Source organism: Lepus europaeus, chromosome 10 (genome assembly GCF_033115175.1).
Source record: "Lepus europaeus isolate LE1 chromosome 10, mLepTim1.pri, whole genome shotgun sequence".
NCBI lineage: Eukaryota > Metazoa > Chordata > Mammalia > Lagomorpha > Leporidae > Lepus > Lepus europaeus.
In genome coordinates, this window is record NC_084836.1 from 22,297,640 (window position 1) to 22,312,224 (window position 14,585).

Below are 14,585 nucleotides of genomic sequence, written 5' to 3' on the forward strand. Positions count from 1 at the left end.
GCGAGGCCGCACTTAAGCGGTGGGACCCGTCTGGAGACCTCACCCTGTGGGTCCTCTCCACGCCCAAACAGCCCACGGGCGTTCTCTGGCAAGACGGCCCCCTTCTTTGGATCCACCCCTCGGTGTCACCCACTAGATCCCTCGCCCATTATCCCTCCATGGTGGCGGACGTTGCGCTTATGGCAAACCAAAAGGCTATCCAACATTTTGGTCGCGAGCCATCTACTATTGTTGTGCCATATTCTGCAGAGCAGGTGCGTGTTCTCACTGCTTGCACTGATTCTTGGTCAATCCTGGCCTGCTCAGTTTCCGCTACAATTACCAACAGAACCCCTCGCGACCCTCTGTTAACCTTCATACAGTCTCACCCCGTAATTTTCCCCAAAATTACATCCTCCAAACCGCTCCCCGAAGCCGTAGTGGTGTACACCGACGGTTCCAATACCGGAGTCGGTGCTTATGTTGCTACCGGAAGCAAGCCGAAAGCCTTTCAGTTTGCGACTGACTCTCCCCAAATAACTGAGCTCCTCATAGTTAATCAGGTACTTTTAGATTTCCCGGAGCCTGTAAACATTGTTTCCGATTCCCACTATGTGGTGAATGCGGTTTCCATATTAGAAACCGTGGGCAGTGTTAGTACATCATCCCCTGTGAGTAATGTTTTCCTCACCCTCCAGCAAGCCATTTGGAATCGGCCCGCTGCCTTTCACATTACCCACATAAGGGCCCATTCTTCCCTGCCGGGGCCTATGGCATTGGGCAATTCCATGGCAGATCTGGCCACACGCCCGGTGTGGATATTCCACTTAGCCTCCCCTGAACAACAAGCCACCTACTTTCATTCGGAATTTCATGTCAATGCCAAAACACTTGCCGCCAAATTTAACCTCCCCCGTGCAATCGCTCGTGATATTGTTCGTCGTTGCGCAGCTTGTCCTACCTTAACCGCTGTCCCATCTTTAGGAGTTAACCCCCGAGGACTCCTGCCAGGACATGTGTGGCAAATGGACGTCACTCATATTCCAGAGTTTGGAAAGATAAAATATGTCCACGTGTCTGTCGACACGTGCTCCCAAATTATTTATGCCTCTCTGGAGACCGGCGAGCGTGTCTCCCATGTCATCGGCCATTGTCTTGCGGCTTGGGCGGCATGGGGCAAACCCAAAATTATAAAGACCGACAACGGACCTGCCTATACTTCCACTTCATTCCAACAATTTTGCTCACGCATGCAAGTCCAACATAAGACCGGAATCCCCTACAACCCCCAAGGTCAGGGTATTATCGAAAGAGCGCACAGAACGCTCAAGGCTTTCCTTTCTAAGCAGAAGGAGGGAATTGCAGCGGGCAAGACACCCCGCATGCGCCTCTCCCTCGCATTATTTACCTTAAATTTTTTAAATTTGACGGATCAGTCTAGGCCCCCCGCTGAAAGACACATGATAAAGGAACCCCCTGCACGAGGATTTGTCCGCTGGAAAGATATCCTTACGGGATTATGGCACAGCCCGGACCCAGTACTATGCTGGAACCGAGGCGCAGTTTGTGTTTTCCCACAGGAGACGGGAAGAGAACCCCTTTGGGTCCCGGAGCGATTGGTGAGGAAAGCGGATCCACCGACAGAAGAACCAACACCCTCGCCACAAGACCGACCGCCGGAGGAGCCACCCTCGTCATCAACGGGTGATACCTCCCCCGAGGCTAATAAACCTCAACCCACCTCCTGAGGATGTTGGGCCGTAAACCGGCCGTCGCCCTTCTCTTTCTGGGTCTTATCCTCCTCCCTAGCTCTCATGCAGGCTTAGATGCCCCTGCCCACCGACAACAGGCCTACTTGCAGTACCGCAATAATCCCTGTAGCTGCCCAGTCTCTGCAGACAGCCTACGAGGCATACACCCCTTGAGCTCGACTGACTGTGGGGACAAAACCGTTTATAAGGTATCCTGGGGTTGCGTGGCCATTCCCAAGCCTCGCCCCCATCCCTCGAGTGGTCCCCCACCGCCATGCCCATGCTCCTCCTCCTTTCTCGCGTCCGTACGTAGTTCTTGTTACAAGTCATTCTCTACATGCACCTATCAAAACCGCACTTATTTTACTGCGTCGCTGTTGCCTTCACCGGCATTGCGGCCTGTCTTTCTTGATTCGGGACCTTTTGTTCAGGCCCCTTGCCCCGCCCACTCCAGCCCTTCTGTCGTCTGTTGGGGAGTGGGGGCACCCATATATGTCTCTGATGGTGGAGGTCCTCAGGACCAAGCTCGCCAGAATGACCTATGACCGTGCCCCCACCGAAGACTAGCCCGCCCCTCCTGACGCATTGTACTCCCGCCTTCCTCGTATTGTTTGGTCCCTAGTCTTCTCCCCAATTGGGCATAACCCCGTCCTCCGACCGGGAGTAAAAGACCGAGGCATGCGAGATCAAGGATACCGCAGCGAGCGTTCACCCGGAGGTTCCGGGGGCCTCGGGAGAGTATATGCATGTGCATACGGGGGTGGTCCCAACCCGTCCCAGAAAAAGGGAAACTAAGGGCAAAAGTGAGGCCAAGGGTTGCGGCCGAACCTTTGGTGTATCACAATATGCCCACCGGCACACTGGGCATGCACCTCTGCTCTCTGTCCGGTCGCTGATATCCCGGCCGCCACGGCCGTCGGAGGCTGATTTGCGGAAAATAAAAAGGAGGGAGATGTAGGGGACCAAACCCGAGGAACCGCAGCGCTAAGATGGCGCTGATTTCCTGCTTCCGGGTTCTTCTTCCCCGGCAAAGTTTCCCGCGCTACCCCTGAGCTGTCCTATCCTGACACAGCCTTGTAATCATATGATTCGTGACGTGTACTGCGTATATATGCCCCGACCACCGGATGTGCGAGTAGTTCCTGCCCGCCAGAGATCGAGGTCTGATCTCCCGCGCCCTGAGTAATAAAGAGCTCTTCTACGAGACGCCCGGTGTCGGTTTCTTGCTGGACGAGAGCGGCGCCGAGCAATCAGTTACAAGAGCTAGATTTGATCTGACTGAGGTGGAGTACATAGTAGGGTCTCTAGGCTCTGACAGCTCTCCTTTATGGATTGATGATACCTGCCTACCTAGCTAGGTTCCTAAAGTGGATCCTCAGAGAAGTCATCACTCATACTTGAAGATAATAGCCTTCTGCCCAAGTTTTATGTGAGTAGAATATAATGCTGGAGTCTCAGAGCCACCTCAGCTTCCTAAAGATGCTACATGCTTCATTGGAACTCTGCTTTTTTCCTAGGTCCTTTGTTCCAGAGGTGATTTAGTCCTTAGAGTCAACAACTTTTTCCTACAAGCAAAACAATAGAAAAAAGTCACCTGTTGAATATGAAACTTGGTTTTTAAAGATTTATTTAGTTGAAAGAGTTACAGAGAAAGAGGGGCAGAGAGAGAGAGAGAGAGAAAGAAAGAGAGAGAGTGCTTCCATTGCTGGTTTACTCCTCAGATGATAACAACAGCCAGGAGGAGTTTCATCCAGGTCTATGGATAGTAGGGGCACAAACACTTGGGCCATCTTTGCTGCTTTTCCACGGCCCTTAGCATGGCACTGGATTGGAAGTAGAGCAGCTGGAACACGAACTGATGCCCCTATGAGATGCTGGCGTTGCAAGCAGTGGATTTTACCTTTTATCCCTATGCCACAATGTTGGTCCCTGAAAGGTTTTTTTTTTTTTTTTTTTAATTTATTCACTCATTTGAAAGAGTTACAAAGAGGCAAAGGCAGTGGCAGAGAGAAAGGCCTTGCTTCTGCTGCTTCATTCCCCAGATAGCTGCAGTGGCTAGGGCTGCGCCAGTCTGAAGCCGGGAGCCAGGAACCAGGAGCTTCTTCTGGGTCTGCCTTGCAGGTGCAGGGGCCCAAAGACTTGGGCCATCTTTCACTGCTTTCCCAGACCATAGCAGAGAGCTAGATAGGAAGTGGAACAGCCAGGACTCGAACAGGCACCCGTATGGGATGCCGGCACTGCAGGCAGTGGCTTTACCCACTATGCCACAGTGCCAGCCCGGAAACTTGTTTTAAATAGACATAGTGCTATATCTTCCAAGCCAACATTCAAGATATGATTCACAGCTGCACTCTAGATACATGAAATATTCTCTAAGCAAAAACATCATTTTCATCATTCTTTTTTTTTCTTTTTCTTTTTTTGACAGGCAGAGTGGACAGTGAGAGAGAGAGACAGAGAGAAAGGTCTTCCTTTTGCCGTTGGTTCACCCTCCAATGGCCGGCGTGGCCGGCACTGTGGCCGGTGCACCGCACTGATCCGAAGGCAGGAGCCAGGTGCTTCTCCTGGTCTCCCATGGGGTGCAGGGCCCAAGCACTTGGGCCATCCTCCACTGCACTTCCAGGCCATAGCAGAGAGCTGGCCTGGAAGAGGGGCAACCGGGACAGAATCCGGCGCCCCGACCGGGACTAGAACCCGGTGTGCCGGCACCGCTAGGTGGAGGATTAGCCTGTTGAGCCACGGCACCGGCCATTTTCATCATTCTTTAAAAAAAAAAAAAAGATTATTTATTTGAAGAGCAGAGTTACAGAGAGGCAGAGAGAGAGAGAGGTCTTCCATCCATTGGTTCACTCCCCAGATAACCACAATGGTCCCATGTGGGTACAGGGGCCCAAAGACCCAGGCCATCCTCTACTACTTTCCTAGGCCATCACAGAGAGCTGGATCGGAAGTGGAGCAGCCGGGACTCGAACGGCACCCATGTGGGATGCTGACACTGCATGCGGTGGCTTATTCACTATGCTACAGTGCCGCCCCCTCATTATTTTCCTTTTCCCTGGACACTATTCAAGAGGAAGTTGCATCCAGATACTGCATTTCTCAGGAGATATGGCTGATGTCATAGCTATCAGGGAGGATGCTTTTCTAGATCTTTCTAGTCAAATCATGAGTTGTCAGGTTTATAATCCTAGATATACCCAATTAATTTCCAACACCACCACTATTTTTAGTGATGCTTTTAAATTTGCTCTAGAGTTGCGAAGTTTCTGTTACATTCTATGTATCTTAAGGCCAAGAGGTTGGGCATCGTCTTCATTCCTACCACTCCCAAACTATTTATCCTCTTTCTTTTTCTAACATTTGAAGTTCTTATTATCTGGCTTAATCATCCTGTACTCTTTACTGCTATCATTTACCAACCTAATGGACACTCTCCTACAGTCATTAGACAGCTCCTTGCTCTAGATTTTCATCATCATCCCTCTTTGCATTGTCTGTGAATTCAACATCCTTGTAGGTGATTCCTTGCAACCCCAATGCTTGGCCTGTTGATTCTTTGACTTCTTCATTTCCAACAACTTTTTTGACAATTCCATGCTGTCCATTCCAGCGATAACTCTGAACTTTGTCATCAATAATTGCTTTACATTCTAAATCTCTATTTCAAGCATCCCAGTTGTCAACTACCAGCCTATTTTTTCCCCAAGTAAACTTAGTGTATTCTCGTTTACCTAATTAAGACCATCAATCCAGTGTGGGCATTTGGCACAGTGGTGAAGATGCTGCTTGGGACGCCCATAACCCGTATTGGAGTGCATGGGTTCAAGCTTCAGTTCTGCTTCTGATTCTAGCTTCTTGATAATGTGCACCCTAGGGAGCAACAGAAGATATGTCCCAAGTACTTGGATTCTTGCCCACATGAGATTTGGATTGGGTTACTGCTCCTAACTAAGGACTGGCCGAGCCATGGGTGTTACAGGCATCTGAGGAATGAACTATGAACTAGCAGATGGATGATTTCTCTCTCTTTAAAATAAAATGAAAATAAATTATTAAAAAGCCTCCAATCCATTAACCCTAATACTTAAAATAAATTCTGCTTCTACCATCATATCATTGTCCAAGTCACCTGATATTGCATATGGTGTAAAGAAGGAGATGATCAAAACTATTATTTCACAAATCACATGGTTTACTGCTGAACAAAAAGCATTTTTCTTAGGTGCATAATGTTTAATCAGGGAACAGTATTATGACCAAACCTCACAGGGAAAATCCTATATAGTTAGTATATATTAGCACCTGTTGAGTGAGCTCTAAAAATTAAAGTCCAATTACTCAGTTAGGATGGAGGCAGGCCTCTGTGGAGAGTAAAGTCTAGGGGGTGGTATTATGGCACAGCTGATTAAGCTGCAGCTTGTAATGCCAGCAATACATATCAGAGTGCTGATTTGTATCCTGGCTGCTCTGCTCCCAATCCAGTTCCCTGCCCACATATCTGAGAAAGAACAAATGATGGCGTGAGTACTTGGGCCCCTGCCACCCATGTAGAAGACCGGAATGAAGTTCCAGGCTCCTGGCTTCAGCCTGGCTCAGCCCCAGCCCTGACTGTTGGAGTTATTTGGGGAGTGAGCCAGCAGATGGAAAATCTCTGTCACTCTGCCTTTCAAATAAGTAAATCTTAAACAAAAAGAAGAAAGTAAAGTCTAATTAAAGTGAGGTACATTTTTTTTTTTTTTTGACAGGCAGAGTGGACAGTGAGAGAGAGAGAGAAAGGTCTTCCTTTTGCCGTTGGTTCACCCTCCAATGGCCGCCGCGGTAGCGCGCTGCGGCCGGCGCACCGCGCTGATCCGATGGCAGGAGCCAGGGGCTTCTCCTGGTCTCCCATGGGGTGCAGGGCCCAAGTACCTGGGCCATCCTCCACTGCACTCCCTGGCCACAGCAGAGAGCTGGCCTGGAAGAGGGGCAACCGGGACAGGATCGGTGCCCCGACCGGGACTAGAACCCGGTGTGCCGGCGCCGCAAGGTGGAGGATTAGCCTAGTGAGCCGCGGCGCTGGCCAAGGTACATTTTTATACCAGCAGTTCTTAGCTTGACCACTACAGCAAATATCTGAGGTCCCTCCAGGCTAGAGGGTACTCTGGTCTTGTGGGATGAGGTGAGGTTTCAAAGCTTCAAGGATTGTCACCCTGTCACAGTCTGAACTTTTGGTGCTTAGAGAAACAGCTGACAGAGTGTAGTCCTACCGTGGTCAGAGTTCTCGACATGTTGGCCAAGCGGTTGAGTTTGTATGTACTTCAAGTCTAGTTGTTGTCAATAACTCACAAATGAGGGAGCTTCATGGAAAATGGAATCAAAAGCTAAGTATATTTTGGTGCAAAAAAAATTGAAATCCAAGTGTAGTTTTTCCATAATACATATTTTTTCATGAACTTTTTGAAACCCCTTCTTATGGGAAGATCTGATATGACATATTCCTAAGGAGCAGGAGAGTTCACTCCAAGTTCTCACATATGGGCTCTGCTAAGATGTGCTATTAAACAAAACATCAAAACAAAACTCCAAAATGAAAACATCAAGTAGATAACTACGTGTTTGGGGTTGGCAAGTGGCCCACATGAGATGCAGGCACGACAGGCAGATGCTTAGCCTGCTAAGCCACAGTGCCGTTCCCCCCAAAAAATTTAAAAAAAAAATACAGTCATGTGTTTAAGAGCATTTCAAACCTACATAATACCTGACTTAGATTCCCTGATTAATCCATATTATCACTGTTGCAAACATTTTCAACTTTTATCTGAATGTCTCCTTTCTTGCTTGGAAGAACCTCAACTATGGTTGGGTTGATCTCTGTTTGGACCAGATTCTGCTTAGATTGAGCCTTGGTTCGACAGAACTTTCTCATTGCTTGTATTCAAACAGCAAATATAGTTGGAGAAAAAGACAATGATCTGACTGATTTTAATGCACGATTTTAGTCCTCCCAGGGGTGTGGCACGCTTGGTGATGCTATCCCATTCTCTAGACTAACGACATATAACTTCACCTCTGAAATTTGGCACATCCCTTTCTGCCACCTCTCCCCATTTTCAGCTGGTGACCTTGCCTCATACTTGAGAAACAGAAACCATCCGTGGGGAATGCTTCAGCTTCTGTCAAATCTACACTCCTCCTGCAGCTTTCCTCTTTCAATGGGAAACATGTCCTATCTGAAGCAAATTTCACTGCATACACTCTGGATCCCACCCTCCTTTCTTCAAGGGCTTGAAAGATCAACACTAGTCTACTAGACATTCTGACAAAAGAGTAAGAATGTCAAGACTTTTAATAACTTATTACCCTGCAGGAAACTACTGATTGGGGCCAGCATTGTGGGTGGTGAAAGAATTTACCAAGGCACATAGAAAGCAGAGTTACGTTTATTGAGCACACTTGAAGGAAGCAGTGAACAAGCAGGTGAGGTAGGGGCTGGCTACTGCGGCAACATGGATTATAATCTGAGGGGTATACATTTAGAGGCAGTACCTTCTTAGGGTGATTGTTGCCATATGCTTGCATGAGAGCCGTGGGCTGTGTGGCCAGAGGCTGTCTATTGTAATATGGATTACAATCCACGAAGCAAACTTTGCTTTTTTTTTTTTTTAAGATTTATTTATTTTTATTTGAAAGAGTTATGCAGAGAGAGAAGGAGAGGGAGAGAGTGAGAGAAAGAGAGAGAGAAATAGAGGTCTTCCATCCGCTGGTTCACTCTCCAATTGGCCACAATGGCTGGAGCTGTGCCAATCTGAAGCCAGGAGCTAGGAGCTTCTTCCGCGTCTCCCACTCGGGTGCAGGGGTCCAAGGACTTGAGCCATCCTCCACCACCTTCCCAGGCCACAGCAGAGAGCTGGATGTCAAGTGGAACAGGCGGGACACGAACCAGCACCCACATGGGATGCTGGAGGAAGTACTTGTACAATATTGATACCTAAAACCTTGAGGAAACATTGAAAAAAAAATTTATATGTGAAACCAAAGCTTTAAAAATTTATTTTGTCAGAAAGCTTTTCTATAACTTTAAAAAGTCATTTGTATAAATGTCTCTATTTCCCTTTCTCAAGTTCTTAATATTATTAATATACACTGACATTATCCTGTTTTACACAGGATTGGTTGTGAGCCAATTGCGTGTTACCTCAAACAGAGCAGAATGAGTTATACTGAAAGTGATGCCCCAAGGGGCCAATGTGTAAAGCCACAGCCTGCCTAGCTGGCATCCCATAGAGGCTCTAGTTCGTGTCTTAGATGCTTTACTTCCTATCCAGCTTCCTGCTAATGGCTTGAGAAAAGCAGTGGAAGATGGCCCAAGTACCCAGGCCTCAGCCACCTACTTGGGAGACTCAGATGAAGCTCCTGCCTTCTGCCTAGTCCAGCCCTGGCTGTTGTGGCCATTTGGGGAGTGAACCAATGGATAGAAGACCTTTTTCTGTCTCTGTCTCTCTCTTTTGTAACTGCCTCTCAAATAAATAAATAAAATATTTAAAAAAAATCAAAATATTTGAATGTACTTTATCAATCCTCTTAGGAAGCTGTGAGGTTAAGTGAGATCTGGAGCCAGAGATTCTCAAACCTTAACTTGGTTCAAAATCTGGAGGCCGGTGGCTGTGTCTTAACCCAGAGTTTTTGGAGTCTGGGGTGGAGCCTGAAAATTTGCATTTGAAACTTGTTGCTTGGATACTGGTTCTGGAACCACTCTGGGTCATATTTTACATTGTTTGTGAAGCCAGATCATGGTCACAGCTGTGAATAATAACTGTATTGCCTACAGGATAAAATTTAAATGAGCAGGGGCAGTGTGGCATAGTGGGTAAAGCCACCGCCTGCAGTGCTGGCTTCCCATATGGGCGCAGGTTCAAGTCCTGGCTACTCCACTTCTGATCCAGCTCTCTGCTATGACCTAGGAAGGCAGTAGAATATGGCCCAAGTCCTTGGGCCCCTGCACCCACGTGGGAGAAGTGGAAGAAGCTCCTGGCTTTGGATCAGCACAGTTCCGGCTGTTGCCGCCAATTGGGAAGTGAACCAGCAGATGGAAGACCTCTCTATCTCTGTGCCTCTCCTTCTCTCTCTCTGTAACTCTTTAAAGTAAATAAATAAATCTTAAAAGAAAATTTAAATGAGCTAGGAAGGTGCTCTACTTCCCCAGCTTTCTCTTTCTCTTCTTCTTTAGTCACATTGAGTAACTATAGTAGTAGTTCTCCAAAGAAACTGTATTAGTGTGCTTAGGGCTGTCATAACAAAATTAATATGTTTATATTTTTAGAGATCTGGAGGCTAGAAGTCCAAAATAAAGGTGCTAGCAGGGTTGGTTTCTGTTGAGACTTTGGTTTACAGATGTCTACCTTCTCGCCATGTCCTCACACGGCCTTTCCTCTGTGTGCATTCATTTTTGGTGTCTGTTTCCAAGTGTCCTTTTAAAGTATGACACCATGCAGATTGGATCGAGACCCACCCTAATGGCCTCACGCCTACTTAATGACCTCTTTAAAGGCCCTATCTTACAAACACAGTCCCATTCTGAAGTACTAGGGGTTAGGGATTTAACAAAAGAATTTTGGGAGACATAATTCAACCCATAACAAGCTGTCCCCTTTCTTTCCTCTGGCACCCTTGGCATATACATACAGCAATACGTGTGAGAGTGCTTACTTGATCTTAGCTTAGACCAAGCATGGCATTTGTACAAAATTGTATTTTGGTGATGTAAACAGGTTGTATTAGCTTGTGATGGCCTCATACAAACCAAGGTAAAGTGTTTTAGCACCCCCACACCACTCTGTTCATGCTTTCATGGCACTTATTCCAGTATGTGGTGATTTAACATGTTTCCTGCTATTCAAAATAGTCTATTTTCATTCACCATCCTCAGTACTTAACATAGTATCAGGCTCATCATAGTTGGAGGCCTGCAAATAACTTGTTGAAATGAGTGGTCTGATTTTTGTTTTCGTTTCTTCGCAAAAATTTTATGTATTTTTTTAGATGATCAAATTCAATTCAACCAAACAAGAGAAAGAAGAATAAACTGTACCAAGTGAAAATAAAATATCCAGCTATACTGCTAGATTAGGAAATAATCAAAATACTGAGACAAATAATATCCAATAAAATTCTAAAAATATATCCAATAAAATTCTAAAAATCTTCCTGACAGTCTAGTCATTCATTAGTTAACACATATTTGACATAAACCCTCAAGGCCCTATTCTGTATTAGTCTTGGAGTGCACATGGATGAATGAGTAAGCTTTGGTCTCTGCTATTAAGGAGATTAATCACCAAAAGTGGTATGTGACTTGTCACCACTCCTTGGATTGGTGAAAATATAATGAAGGCCAATGCCTTTCGAAAGTCTTTTCAACAGCTGAGTCTGTTTTACTCTCAAACGTTAAAGAAGGAACTCTGGAGTCTGTCACCTAGCTTGGAATCTCGGGTGATCCCTGGCAGGTCACTAGTCCTCTGCTGTGCCAGTTTCATCTGTTCAATCGAGATACTGTAAGTTACGTGGTGTAGGGTTGTTTACAAGGCTGGGCACAGGGTAAGGGCTAGAACGTGAAAACGACTACTACAATATTCAGAGTTGGAAATTCAACTCTACTAGCCTTCTAAAGGCAAATGGCTAAAACTATGGGAAAACAGTCTATATAGACTATATAATTAGTACAGTCTATATAACTAGTAAAGGAAGTCTACAATACACAGAAATAGTTCACTTCTCTATGCATTAGGCAGAGCTAATTGACTAAAAAAAAAAACAACCCTACAAGGCCCAACATATGCCTTAAAACAGACCAAGGTTTACTATGAAAATACTTGGGCCAGGAAGTTCTAATTTTAACACTTAAAACCATTTTCGAAGAATGGCGGGAATTCACTTCTGTTACAAGGTTGGCGGTTTAAAAGTCAAAAGGATCATGACCCCGACGTGATTCGAACACGCAGCCTTCTGATCTGGAGTCAGACGCGCTACCGTTGCGCCACGAGGTCCTGCTGGGCTGGGGCTCGCGCAGTTTCTTAGGACTCGGATAAAATGGCGTTGTCTTCCGGGCCACTCCGCCTTTCTTTCCATTCGCTCCCTGCCCCTCCACTCAGCACGTGCCCGAGCCGGAGAGCGATCCTTCGGCGCCCAGACTTTCCTGACGGCCAGCCCTCTACCTGGCCTGGGTCGTAACAACGTAGGGAGAACAGGGCTGCCCGTGCAAGCGGGTCCCCAGGGTCAGAGGAACCGGCCCTTCCTCTTCTGTAGCGGTTTCCGCTCTGCTCCGCCCCGCTCCCGCCCCGCGAGGGCGGAGACTCCGCCTCCCTCGCCCCTCCCCCACGGGCCCGCGCGCGGAGTTCGCGACCTCGCGTTGTAGTCTGGGACGCCACCGCGCAGGCGCAGGCCCGTGCCAGAGGGCGGCGGGAAGCAAACGCGGAGGCGTCCAAGGGCGTTCTGTTTTCCTCCCCTTCTACCAACAGTAGGAAGCGTTCTCATTCTGAGGCGGCTTTCGTTTCACAGTGAGCATTCAGTTGTAGAGTCGCCGTTTTGAAAAGCCGCCGTTGTGCATTGACAGAAGGTATTTTAGCATATTACAGTTGGCGGGAATGTCGCACCGTTAAATTACACGAAAAATAGTAATGTGGTGGCAAAAGTAAGCCACCTCCCCGTCGGGGAATTGAACCCCGGTCTCCCGCGTGACAGGCGGGGATACTAACCACTATACTAACGAGGAGCTGCCGCCTGCTCTTCCCCAGGTGTCCCTTCAGGGCTCCATCTGCCACCTGCAAACGTAAACATCCGAATTTCACGTCCTCGCTGGTGCCTCGGAGGCTTCCAATTTCAGGGGTGAATCGTGTGGAGCTCACCTCCCGGTAGTCGCCTGAGGGCTTCGTGTCATTTGAGGGCGGCTCGGCTCCCCCCTCACAGAGCTGTGTGTGTCCGTGTGAGGACCGGCCGTCCACGCAGAGGCCTGGGCAGCCGCTTCCCGCGCTTGCCGCCGCGGGCCCCGGCCCCGAGGCCTCCCGCGGACGTTTCCGCCGCCGGCGTTTCCGGCTCGGTTAGCCCTGAGACGGCTGCGGTCTCGGCAGCAGTACCGGCGGGAGAGCCGGAATGGATGAGTGACACTCGTCCTAAGTCCGCACCATCGGTTCAACACAGGGTTGGGCAAACACAGTTAGGGGGGAATTTGTCGCCATCCTAAGCTTGTTTCATAAACAAGATCCAGGAGGCCTCCCGTGTGAACTTCTGTCGGTGTTTCTAACTGCGTGTATGTAGAGTCACAGATAAACCAGCACGGTGGGAAGGCCTCACGCTAGACCTTAAACTCAGGTGTCTTAAGGAAGCCCTTACTACAATGTGCCGTGGATTGATGTATTTTTATACGTGTTCGGAGGTATTCTTCATCTGATGAAAGGTTCAGTTTATTTAATGGATATGTGAAACAGATGGCTATTTCTGAGGCTTGTTTAGAGATTTTGTTTTTCCTTCTCTCTTAAATACACCAAAATGCTCGAAAAATCCCTACAGAAACAACCCGTCAGTGCGCAGGGCCTCCTTCCACTTCTGGACCTTCCGTAAGTCTTGTGAGCTCCGAAGGGCACCGTGATAAATGTGATGTGTCCTGTTGTTTAGGTGTCAGGGACACACCCAGGTCTCTGAGGTGGCAGAGCTGCAGGGCAGTGAGAATCTTGGTCTCCAGCACCACCGGTTTGCCTCCTTGCCTGGTGGTGAGCGAAAAACTTAATCTTGGTTCCTTTGGTAAAGACCAGTCCTCTCCACTGAGGCTCTGGCAAAGCCAGGCTAGCAGTCACAGGGAGTTGAAAACTAGGAGGTAGTCTGAGTCAGCAGAGGCCCCTGAGTAGGGATCCCAGCACCTGCTGTCCACCTTCCTAAAATGGAAAGGAAGAGAGCGTAATTAACCCGGACAGGGTAAGGGCGCTGAGACATTCCTCACTGTCAGCATCCTGAAGAAGTAAAGGTTAAAAATGTTACTGGCAGCACAGAGTGCAGCCAACCTTGCTTTTGGAAGTAAATAGCATGATGGCAGATGTTGAAAGTTTCAAATCTTGCTCAGATTAAGTAACTCTGTATAGCTTTTCGCAGGTTGCAAAATGACCCACACTCATTTGTGGTCTCAACAGCCATGTGAGGTCAATTGGGCAAGTGTTTTGATCCTTATTTTACACTTGGATAAAAACAATCTTGTGCAGAATCATACAGTAGTGAAAGGTCCAGGTAGCACCAAGCTTTGACAGCAGATCCAGTGCAGTTTTCACCTTGACGCATAGTTCCATGGACTTGCTCATGAACAAATCAATACATGCAGTAAAGAGAAAAAAACTTCATAAATAGTATCAACATAGGTGTCCCTTATCCCTTTATTAATATTTACTAACCTCTAAGTTAGTAAGCAAGCACTGTAGCTGTTCATTCACTTATTATATCTACACGGTGCTAGACAATGTTTTAGATGCAAGGGGAAGTTTTAATGGATAAATCCTGTCCTGTTGCATTTATATTCTGGCAGAAGGAAGAAGACAATAGAAATGAACATAATAAATAAATAGTGATGAGTATGAATAGAAACAAAATAGAGTAAAGGAAGAGTGGCAAGTTAAACAGGACATCAGGGAGGCCTCATTCAAAAGGTAACAGTTAAGCAGAGTTGAAGGAACTAAGCCATACAATCATATAATCTTGGAGGGTTGTGTCTAAGAGGTCATCACAAGACTTAGCTATTATTCTGAGGAAAATGAAGAGACAGAATGGTGGAATGGCTTATGTTTTAAAGAGCCTCTTTATATATATGTAATTTAAAAAAAGATTTTATGTGTTTATTTG

General features: G+C 47.2%; 2 non-coding genes across 2 annotated transcripts; both read right to left on the reverse strand.

The window, feature by feature from the left end:
- Positions 1 to 11,680: 11,680 nt before the first annotated feature.
- Positions 11,681 to 11,752, reverse strand: TRNAW-CCA (transfer RNA tryptophan (anticodon CCA)). Its single transcript has one exon. It is a non-coding gene; the product is annotated as a tRNA-Trp (tRNA).
- A 653-nt stretch (positions 11,753 to 12,405) lies between these two features.
- Positions 12,406 to 12,477, reverse strand: TRNAD-GUC (transfer RNA aspartic acid (anticodon GUC)). The gene has a single exon. It is a non-coding gene; the product is annotated as a tRNA-Asp (tRNA).
- Positions 12,478 to 14,585: the final 2,108 nt, after the last annotated feature.